Raw genomic sequence first — 617 nt, forward strand, 5'->3', positions numbered from 1 at the left:
AGACCTGTGACCTCAGGGGGATGCAGGGAAACACCGAGTGTCACTCCCAGCTGCACCTGCCCTCTGCCACTGCCCGGTGGTCTGCGGATCCGAGTCCCCTCTGTCCCAGTGCGGCAGCAGGTCCTGGTAAGAGCGTGGACCCTCCCTCGGCGGCTGGCTGCAGAGTTGCTTGCTGAGCCCTCGCACCATAGTTGGCAAGTCTAGAACCACCGGATCCCAATACCTCACCAGTGTGAGTTCTACCATTGCCAAAAACAGTGGGAGGCAAGCGGCGGCAGACCCAGGACCCCGGAGGCTGGGGAGGCCGAGGCCTGTGCTGAGGGAAGAGACAGGGACAGTTAGTGAGGTCCGGGGAGGGCCAGGAGGGAGGCACCCTCCCCACACCTAGGACGAGGTCACTATGGCCTTCCTCCTGGTGGCTGCCCTGGTGTGGGAGCCCGGCCCCTCCTCGGTCCCTCCCTCTCCTCGCGGTCCCTGTGCAGTCCCACTGGACAGGATAGAGGGGACGTGGAGGGGGCAGCCATTAGGACCCAGCCCAGGCCTCGAAGCTATGCCCACCTGCTCTCGGGAGAACCCCAGGTCGGGTATCTCTACTCCAGGCCACCAGCAAGGGGTTC

The sequence above is a fragment of the Lipotes vexillifer genome, unplaced genomic scaffold (assembly GCF_000442215.2).
Source record: "Lipotes vexillifer unplaced genomic scaffold, Lipotes_vexillifer_v1.1 scaffold1329, whole genome shotgun sequence".
Lineage (NCBI taxonomy): Eukaryota > Metazoa > Chordata > Mammalia > Artiodactyla > Lipotidae > Lipotes > Lipotes vexillifer.